The sequence below is a fragment of the Rhynchophorus ferrugineus genome, unplaced genomic scaffold (genome assembly GCF_030347505.1).
Source record: "Rhynchophorus ferrugineus isolate W39M unplaced genomic scaffold, kcgeb_rfMv2 rfM4, whole genome shotgun sequence".
NCBI classification, from domain to species: Eukaryota; Metazoa; Arthropoda; class Insecta; order Coleoptera; family Curculionidae; genus Rhynchophorus; species Rhynchophorus ferrugineus.
The window spans coordinates 36,266,833-36,277,554 of NW_027472583.1; the positions used below are offsets into that span (position 1 = coordinate 36,266,833).

The window sequence follows — 10,722 nt, forward strand, 5'->3', positions numbered from 1 at the left end:
TGACATTGATGATGATTTGACCTTGTAATTGTATTTGAAAGAACACAAGCTTAGATGTCAGAAAGTAAATAGCCCTGGGGCCATTTGGTATTGATTATAACATTTCCTCTCTTCCAAACGCACCATCTCCAAAGCAAAATCTGCTGCAGCTTGGCAATTAGCCCTCCATTCCTTCAGCGATTTGTTTCCTGTATTACTAACAGCACTGGCTCTAACTGGATACCTTTGAGATTTGGTCTTTTTTCATTTATTATTGTTCTATCTCAATAGGTTATTGACATTTACAATTTAATTTACTGCTGCTTTGTGGTATTTAACTGCAGCCGTCAGCAGAGAAAACAGCATTCTTTCAATTATAGTATTTTAGCTATTATACTATTTTAAAGTCATATAAAATATTAAATTGTTTTGCTGGTGACAACTAGATGACACCACGGTTTTTCTCAAAACTACTTTTCGAGACAGTTGACAGGACATCAGAAGTTCTACTGAACAGATCTGCTTGAAGTGTAGCGTTAGCCTTCTTTACACATTATTTTATTAGATCACAATAAAACTATAACAACATTTGGATTTTTACTATTTTCCTAAATGTCATAAATAGTTTTAAAAAAATTCTAACAGCTGTAATTGTAAACTGTATAATGGCGCAAAAAAAGTGTGACTTTTGTTACATTGATACGATAAAGTGATGTACAGAGAAGGTTCACACTAAATTTTAAATAATTGGAGTAGTTAAAATTAAATGCTAATTAAAATATGTTTACTGACATAAAACCACAATGATTTATCCTAAATATTCTTGCTGTACATATCCCGTTCTGTATATTGATATCCATTTGTTCCTTTCAGATACCGGTCGGCGAATGTTTTCTACTTATCCAAGACGACTGTGATCTAACCGGCGTAGCCGACAGTAGCGTTCCCAAAATAGTCTTCATCCAAATCGACGATATGCCCACGGCACCGTTATTGTCGGGGGAAGGTAACATCCCCGAAACACCACCCACCGAGCCAGTGGAGACGCACAACGATGCCTGCAGCCCCACCCCCGACACCCCCACCTTATTATCCCTGGGCGGCGGCGGTCTGGAAGCATCCAACTCCATCCTTCTCGAGGAGGGCGCCGCGAAGAACGTCCTGGAGACTTCCACCGGCCCCGACCTGGTGCTACTGGACAAGGAGATGGAAGAAGACGACGGAAGCAGCGACGAGAGTTTAAAGGTGGACTAGTGACTGAAACAGTTGATTGATCTCGATAATAGTGGGTAGTTTATATATTTTTTCCTTCGTTTCTCATTACGTTCACGATGAAATCGGTCCAGAAAGATGCAGTGGTCCAATCATCGAGAAAAATTCTCCTTCCGCGTATAAGGACGTTGGGCCAGACCGCCCGGTGCCGAGAAAATCAAAATTTTTCAAGGGGTACCGCCGACTTTATGTGATTAGAAATTGGCCATCGAATGTACCGTGCCATACATAATTGTTTCGATTTTTCCGATATATCATGTATATAAGTACGAGGTGAGTCGAAAACGGCATACAGAGAAAATATTAGGTATGTGAATCAAAGTTTGCATCCACTTAAAATTATTTTTTTTGTTCTCGAAGAGATAAACTGCAATATTACTGATCTAACCCGTAAATTCTTTCGTAACATAAACTCTGAAAATTTTAAGTTGGAACAACTAACGGCATCTTGTGGAAAAGGACTGAAGCATCCCATACCCAATAATTGTTGTAGATATAAAGCCAACAGATTCCTTCAGTATTATCAATAAATGATAATGTTCTTGACTCATTTTATAATCAGTATATGTTGATAAAAATGTAGTTGAAATAATTCCGATTCAATCTAATGTTCAGGGATTTCCCCAAAAACCAGAGGTATATATATATATATATATATATATATATATATATATATATATATTTGCTTGTCATCTTGAGTGTTTACCTTTTTCATTACTATTTCAAGCGTTTTTATCAACTGGGAAAATCGAACAAAATAAATGACGATCTTTTTTCTGTATATATATCATATATATATCTCTACCCTCTCTTATTAAAAATAAATAAAAAGGAAACAAACTATGACTGATGCCCGGCGACGCCTCGCGTCGTCGGATTATGGTTGTTAATCATAAATTTATCGAAAACAAAAGATTCTATTTAAATAAATCCTATTTTTGTATTATAGAGATACCTTTCAAGTCCCTTGTTATATACTGAAGATGTTTATATATCTTTTGCGTTTAAGTAGATTTTTTAACTATTAACTAAACAAAAAAGGAAAGCTTTAATTAATTAATTAGGATAAAGTGTTTTTAAAAAATGCCAAATAACACTGTTTGTTGTTTTAATACATTCCGAAAAAAATATAGTTTAACTGATAGAGACTAAACAAATTCGTATTTGGAAACTGTCTTTGTATGTGCGAATGCATCGGTGTACCAAAAACGCATGCATTTTTTTTCCTGACACATCGATAGATTGCATTTTCAGGAGTCGATAGTACAAAAACCTGTTTTACTTTAAAAAATGAAAATCGTACTACTTTCGGTACAAAGAGTCAATAAAGATCTTGTCAATAAACCGTTGTCTATGAAAAAGCTCAGAGAAAATTTTTATTCGAGAATGCCTTATGCAAGTGTCTTGTATACAATAAAACTGTAGAGATGTCAGAGTTTTTCATAGTTACCAATATAGGATTAATTAAAGATCTGGTGCAAAGAAACAAACCGATGGGAGAAAACTGTGCAATTAAATGAAACGATATCTGTTGATTGGAGAAAGAAAAGACCACTATTGAGAATGAAAAAATGTCGAAAACCTTTTATATGTCGCTCAATTTTTTTTTCTGTTATTCCGTTTATACGCGCGATTCTCAATAAATCTTAATCTTTCTCCTGTTTGTTAGATTTTCTTTATTTTTTTAGATTTTATATTTCTACTCTTGTGAAGCTTCGAGAAAATGTTACTTGTTGAAATTGATTTTGTCTATTCTGTTAATGTGTGGGTCCCAGATCCACGTGAAAATAAAGGCCTAAAATTTTACTAAAAAGTATTGTAATTTAACTAAAAAAAATATAACCCCTTTATCATAAGACGACTTTGTAATATATCCCTGTACATATGATCAAATAACATATACTATACATTTTGTACATAGTAAATGTAATATTTAATTGTTAAAATCAAAAAAAAAACCAGAACGAAATATTGTTATATCTATATTTGTTGTGACACTTTTGGCAAAGCACAATAAGAAATTATTTATTCCGTACTTCCATCCCTGGTAGGAGTTCGACGTCCCCCTTTTTATTGGTCTGTCGATTTTTGTTGGTTGTTTGATTTAATCAATGTTATATATCCCCCCATTGGACTCAGGATCAGTTTTGGTTCAAGTTCAACAACCCGTGTTAAATGAAAAGGGAACCCAAGCGATCCTGAATGAAATGGGTCCTGTTGAAACGAACATTTTCAATCACCCAAGGCTGTAAGATCTTATCGTATTTTCTAAATGTGATATTTGAATACATGGATTTTGTCTAAACTAAATAAGATAAGAGTTGAAAGAATGTTTCAGAAAAAAAAAGAAAAACCAATTGTAAAATAAAACGTTGACCCAAAATAACAAGAAATCTCACATTTTACAAATATGTTGATGTGTTCTCGTCAAAGATGTATTTCCCAAACAAAACAATGAAATAAATATGCTAAATAATAACTTTAATCGTGTATTATTCAAAAATCCTCCCTCTAAGTCATCCGCAACACACAATCTATTTAAACAAGGTAAGTGATCGACTACAAATATGGCGAATACTATTTAAAGAAAACTTTCGAAAAAAACATCAAACTTCGACAATAAATCAAAAAGTAATGAAATATCACCAAACTTCACCCAGTTTTCGTGGTTAGGTTGGTAGTAGTGAATCATAACCAGTATTCGGTAAATTTCGGTAGAACCACAGCGGTCATTTTGGATTTAACCATGGGACTGGTGAAAGCCTTGTTTTGTAAGGCTTAGAGTTTTATTGTTTATAGTTCATATTTTGATTATAAATATTAGACAGTAATGTTAATTCACCTTGAAACACGAAAGAAGATTACTAAATCATTACTAACGTGGAAGCAATACAACTGCTGGACAGAGCGCAGGATGTCAGGAGATTGAAGCGAACAAAACCATACGAACTTATATAAAGTGTATACATTTAGTGTAAACTATAGCTATAAGTTAATAATTAATAAATAATTAAAATTGTATAATTGAGGAATACATACTGATATATTTTCTCGCACTCGTCTTGCTTGTTTAATTAATCCAAGTACATAGGAAAAGTAGTAATAAATTAATTGTAAATTAAGATTGTACTAAGCGTAACTAATAAAGATGTTATAAAAAAAGTAATGTTAAATCATCGATTTGTGAATATTGTCAATAATTATATTGTTATAATTATTAATATATTAAAATAAATTGAACAGCCATAGGATTGCAATCAAACCAGCTGCTAAAATAACAATAGATTTGGGCAATTAGATGAAACCTGAGCTATTTTAAGCTATGGCAATTTAGAAAGACTACATTTATTGACTAATAAATATTAATATAATATTGAGCAAGCCAACTAATTGAATTCCATAGGTACAAAGCACAAAAGCGACGCTACAAATGTTGAAGCATGGTTAAATGAGCTCAAAATTACAGGATGTGTGTTGTTATATTAGTTACAATCTTACGGATACGTACCCTATTTTAGAGGAAGAAGATTTTATGTTAATCACAATGAAAGAAAAACTATATGAACTGTTAAAAGAATATAGCATTCCTTGCTTTTATTGAATGAGTTGGGAGAGGGGTTTCCATGCTATTTTTGCGTATCGAACATATTCGATCAGGAAGCAATGGAGATATTTTTAGAGCCGTGCGATATAATTTTACAAATATATTGAAGTGCTCTTTATCATGTATTATGGATTCCTCTCTCTAAGTCATACCTGCTATTAAAATAAGTAACACTCAGTGATCTACTACAAATATGGCATACACTGTTTAAACAAAACTTAAAAAAACACAGCAGACTTCGACAGTAGGTCAAGATGTAATCAAATAGCATTAAACTTCATATGTAGTTATTAATCTTGTTTATTCTCATTTCTGCGCCATAACAATATGACTCAGAACAATAAGCTACTATATTATCTACCTTCTAAACTGTTTGTTAGTTGTTTTTTTAGAGAGCTCCCATCTGTGATCGTAGCTCCCATTCCTCTACAAGAATTTGTTGTTCAACCTGGGAATGTCCCATCTCTTCAGCCTTACGTGCTCTTGTCCTTCCACTTCTTTAGTTATCAGTATGTTCAATAATAATAATACAAATAATATATAAAATAACATAAATAATATACATAATATAATATAATATTTTTTTATATTTTCAAATTTAAGTCACTTAGCACTAAAAAAACTGCAAAAATAATTGCAAAACTTGATTTAATTCGAACAGAAGATAGAAGTATACATTAAAATGTATTTTAACACAAATTTATTGTTTTATAGTTTATTGCATGAAGACGTCTGGATACAGATGATTAATTAACTGCTCAGATACCTGAAGGCCCTTTGATAGTTTGAAGTGGATTTTCGTTCAATAACTCTTTATCAGACTTAAAATAATCATCGTTTTTAGATAGTTGAATCCAAAACTAATAATTGGGTTGAGACAATAGTATAGTCCCTTCAGCAAATTTTATAAAAAACGTACATTCAATTACAAGTTAATAATAGTTAAGATAATATATAATATATAGTACTTTAAAGGCAAGAAATAACGCAGTTTACTTTTTAATTCTAAATTCAAGATATTTCATTTGTTTAATAGGGTAAATTTGTTAAGTTTAAAAAAAAGCATTTTATAATATTTTTTTTTTGAACGAAATAAACAATGCAATTATGCTCGAGCAAACTTGTATTTTAATGATGTTTCTTAAGCGTCCGTTTAAACCAAGTACTTTAGAACTAGTAATTTAGTAAGTAGTAAAGGAAACGCAAAACACCCCAAAATACGAAAACCGACAAATTTAGATATGGTATATTAAAAACTCAACTATAACAGTAGATTACTATACACTGTAAACAATGTCTAACGACGTTTGATAATATATTAGCTCGTGGATAACCAAGTCCTAACATATGTACCGTACTAAAAATTGGTCTATGTAAAACTGTAAAAATATAAGGTGTATAAATAAGTTTTGGTTTTTTTTTTGAAAACCTGATATAATAAATATTAATCAAAGTTATATACAAGTTTTTCCCAATCCTTAAAGAGTAAATAACCAGGATGCCTTCATACTCTTTCGAACTCCAGCGCTTTTGCTCTACTTGCAATTGATAACATCTTCTTTTATTAAGCATAAGTGTCGTCTTTGTGCTCCTGGTCTGCGTGATCACTGAACTCTTTCAGGAGTTTTTCTACAATATTTTGTTGGAACAATAAACATTAATTGCCGTTTTTTTTTTAGTTAATGAAATCTTACATTAGATAAGCTTAGTACAATTTTAAATTACAAATTAATTTGAAATATTGGAATATTTAGTAAATCCATTTGATTTCGAGGTCATCGTGCAGCTCTTTGTCGGCTACGTACCAATAACCATTGGTGAGTACTTCATAATAAAACGTTGTTTTGGCTGCGTTTGATTACTAGTTGGTTTGATGTTTTAGTGTAATCCCATATTTGCACCTCATAGGTCCAAATTGGCTTGATAATTGACTGTTAAATCAATCTCTGATTTTAGGTTAAGTTGAGAGTATCTTCCTATTAACCAGTACAGATACTTGATTTTGAATCTAATCTGCTCTGCTTTTTGTCTAGCATGATACTTCGAATTAAACCTACCATCGAGATGAATGCCGAGGTATTTAGTTGATTCGGCTTGAGGAATCGGGCACCCATCAAGTGATATAATTAGGTTTTTTCTTCATTTCGTCGTAACGCAAAATTAACATGGACAAATTTGGAGCTATTAAACTGTATTTTCGAGTCCATTTGTGAATCTTGTTTACTGCCACTTGTACTCTTTCTACAGCCTTAGACAGATCTATATATTTTGGCTTGATAATTGTGTTATCAGTAAATGTTCCAAGTAGTGTTTCTTTTGTTGTTCGGATATCAGCGGTATAGAGCAAATACAGAAGTGGTCCCAAGACATTGCTCTGGGGAACTCCAGCATTTTGCAAAAATGTGTAGTTAGTGATGAAGCGATATATTAACCAAATTCTTGTTCGGTGGGGAAACTAAAAGCTGTGACTTGATATTTAATTTGTGTCCAAAAAGTAGTCTTTTAATTACCGTTATTAAACAATAACACCCTTTACATGATTTTTGTTTTTAATACTTTTCAAATTTGTTCTTCTAATCCTCACAAAATAAAGTTAATGTGGAATAGAGTTGAATAAATAGTGAACAATGCCTTTTTTAAGTACCAAGCAAAAAAAAACACGATTTAAAGCGCTTAAGGAAAGTTTAATTAAATAAAATAATCAAACACTACACTGTTATCGCTCTAGTTAAATTTATAAACTTTCGCAATATGTGCTATAGGTAAAACAAAATAGTAAATTAAGGTCAAATACGTTGGTAAATTGCCGTAACGATCAAAATTGTCTCGTAACAAGCGAACAGAACCATCTGCACCGCATCTAGGCGAACATTCCTTGAGCTGTACCATTCCGGCTACCGCTGCTACTACCGCTGTCATCACCGTGATGCGCCTAAATCGTCAGCCGCGTCATCCGGATATCTGAGCTCTCGCTGTTGAACCCAGAGTTAAATGTCAATTAATGTGTCAATAAATTTACTTCGTTTAATTTGGACCCAACCGTGTTCAAAGTAGGATAATGATTGTAACGATCAAGCTAACGAGAAATAGGTGATTTAATAAAGTAGAGAGACGACATTTTTAATAAAGTTCCACTATTTCTACACATAGAATATGCTTATATGCCTTATGTTGATTAATATGTTAATTAGTGAGCACTAGTGATCACCTTGTGGTCAAAATTCGACCACAATGTGTTAAATTAATCATGTTTCTTTCATAATAGAGTAAAAGGACCAATTTAAAAAAGATATGTTACTAAAACTTGTTCTCACAAGATTTTCAATATGAGATCAGAAATGTATTTGTATATAACATTAATTTAAATAATAAATGTCTGTAAAAATATATGCAAACTATCTCAAGAACTAACAAATGTTTTAAATTTCATTTAATTAAACATAAATTTTATTAACTTTTAATAATTAACAAAGTAATAGTAAGTGTAAATTACTACCTCATTGAATATTATAGCAAAGTATTATAAGTAAGATTATTTTCAGAACTGTAACAACTTCACAGCATCAAATATAAGTATACATGAACATGTTACGTTAGCGTCATTATACCTTTACGTTATAAACATAAGTATGGAATAATAAATAAAGTAATAAATATTTGTATATTAAAAGAGAGAATATATGAATAAAACAATTTTGAAATTGATATTTGATTTTAGTATGTATATTAAAATAATAACAAATACAATTATGTAATTTATTTTTACAATTTAGAAGTGTATATTAAAAAGATGTATTTATAATCATTAAATTAACCATAGATTTTCCAAAACTTAGGTCTATTAAGTAAATAATCATAGGAATTTATACAAAATGTCATATTGTCACATAATAGGATATATTAAACATTAAATACCTTAAGACTTATAAATGTTTTAAAATGTTTACCAAACAACTGTTAATAATGCATAATTTCTTCTACTTGTCCTGTCTGACCATCTATGCAAATCATGTAGTTAGATTCATTTTAAATCCTGCATATTTTCATTACTTCATTTATGTATTCATAGAGTCCTTAACTTTTACCCATATTACTCAATTAAAATATATATTACGAAAACAATAAAGGTATCAGGCTGAATAAAAGAATAGTTTCTTTACTTAAATTTTTAAATAAAATTGCATTGTTCTTTGCTCACTCTTCGATTTTGCCGTTGCAGATAGCTTATCTTTCTCCAACACTTCGATACCATTTTGTAGTACGACTTGTTATTTTCTTCAAAATAGGCCTCAATTTCGGCGATCACCTCTTCATTCGACGAAAATTTCTTCCCATCGAGCATTCTTTTGTGACTTGAGAACAAGAAATAGTCGCTGGGGGCCAGATTTGGAGAATACGGTGGATGAGAGTGCAATTCGAAGCCCAATTCATGGACTTTTGCCATCGTTTTTACTGACTTATGACACGGTGTGTTATCTTGGTGAAGCAGCACTTTCTTTTTCTTCAAATGCGGCCGTTTTTCGGCGATTTCATGCTTCAAATGGTGAACTAATGATTAGACAGCTGTCAAATTTATACATGTTCATTTGAGGGTTAGGACTAAATAAAAAACATATGGATTTAATTCAAGTAGCGCCATCTATTTGTCAGGCCGGGGATTTTTCATTTGACCTGTTAATTGTATATACCTTCGGATAAAGCGGGCACATTAATTTGTTTTCTGTGCAATAAATAAAATGTAAAATATAAATTAATGTGGCCATACTATTCTTAATCATTTTTAGCTTTTAGCTTGCGTGGTTTTATAAGTTATATATTTTGTATCACTGATCCGACTGATATTCTAGATTGCTTGATTTGGGCTCTTTTTATTTCTTTTATATATATATATATATATATATATATATATATATATATATATATGTAAATATTTCTGTTCACTTCTCTATATTCTCGTTCCAACGCAAGGTAAGGTAAAGAGATGATTAAATACTTCAAAACATTAACCAGCAAATGTAGCCTAAACATTAATATTATATTTCTATGAAAACTATTTTGATGTAAGTATTTTAAATCTTTACTACCTTTTAAATATTTAAACTATCTCTTAAAGGTAATATCGAGGTAAATGAAACCAATCGAATTTCAGGTCAGGTTTTATTTGTTTTGTTTATTATTGGGTATATGAGCCCCTAATAACCCTAGCTTTACAGTTATCAAATAATATGAAGAAATATATTTAATAGCATGTGATGGTTGGGTTAGCATCTATTTCTCCAATATTTGAACGCCAACCATATATTATTTGAACTCCTTGTTTTACTGAATAACCATATATTCTTTAAAAATATTCACGAAATTGATAAAAAAATTCGATTAGTTCACGTGATGGTCAGATTACAAAAGCTAAAATCATTAAATGTATGGTTTCTTCTTCATCCAACTTATTATACTTCACTAGACTAAGGATGTTTTGTTGAATCATGTAAATCGATTTTTTTGGCCCACTATGTGACTGACAGAAGTTTTAAACATTTCAAACAATACTTACGTATAGATAATGTATAAATCCCAAGAGTTATAGCTGAAGCCATGTAACGCAAAAGAACTTAAGCAGAGACCTAGTTTAAAAATACATGTCGAGAAGATAGTTAGATGTTTAAAAAAATATGTGCCTTCACAAACACAAATACTTGATGTATTGTAATTGTATGTGTATTGTATACATTTGCAAGGCTATTATTAAAATAAACTTCAAAACTAATATTTGTGCATTTTATTTAACAAAAAACTACAAAGTATAAAAGTACAATACTGGATCTACTTTTTTTGACCATAGACTTGCGAAAACATTAAAAAATTCAAAC

General features: G+C 31.1%; 1 protein-coding gene across 3 annotated transcripts in view; it reads left to right on the plus strand.

The window, feature by feature from the left end:
* The window catches only part of sr (zinc finger domain-containing protein striped), a 67,342-nt gene extending 64,278 nt beyond the window's left edge, over window positions 1-3,064 (plus strand). For all 3 annotated transcript variants that reach the window (XM_076403729.1, XM_076403726.1, XM_076403728.1), the window contains one exon: window positions 853-3,064. The gene's annotated coding sequence lies outside the window, so the exon portion shown is untranslated. The remainder of the gene's footprint in view (window positions 1-852) is intronic.
* Window positions 3,065-10,722: the final 7,658 nt, after the last annotated feature.